The sequence below is a fragment of the Etheostoma spectabile genome, chromosome 15, assembly GCF_008692095.1.
Source record: "Etheostoma spectabile isolate EspeVRDwgs_2016 chromosome 15, UIUC_Espe_1.0, whole genome shotgun sequence".
Lineage (NCBI taxonomy): Eukaryota > Metazoa > Chordata > Actinopteri > Perciformes > Percidae > Etheostoma > Etheostoma spectabile.
In genome coordinates this window covers 31952424-31952717 of record NC_045747.1, presented here as the reverse complement: position 1 = coordinate 31952717, position 294 = coordinate 31952424, and the positions used below count along the sequence as shown (strand labels likewise).

General features: G+C 35.4%; 1 protein-coding gene across 2 annotated transcripts in view; it reads left to right on the top strand.

The window, feature by feature from the left end:
* Positions 1–294, top strand: part of LOC116703472 (GTPase IMAP family member 7) — a 71904-nt gene that overhangs the window by 66782 nt on the left and 4828 nt on the right. The gene's annotated exons all lie outside the window — the stretch shown is intronic.

Below are 294 nucleotides of genomic sequence, written 5' to 3'. Positions count from 1 at the left end.
ATTAAGCTTTTGATTCCTTATATTATCATTCATAACTCAAATATAGCCATTGTTCAGCTTTGATTTTTTGGCAGCTCATTGTTTTGATGGCCTGATTACTTTTCCCTGATTTATTTACTTGATGATGCGGTACGGAAGCCGAGCTGCGCTTGTTTTATTTTCCCGCGTTCTAGAATTCACGAGTTAATTATTTCATTATCACGAGAAAACAAAAGATAGTTTCCTGTAAATATTTATAATGTTGATCTGAGATCAGAAGTTCAGACGGCCGAGATCGAGGTGACAGTATTTTTG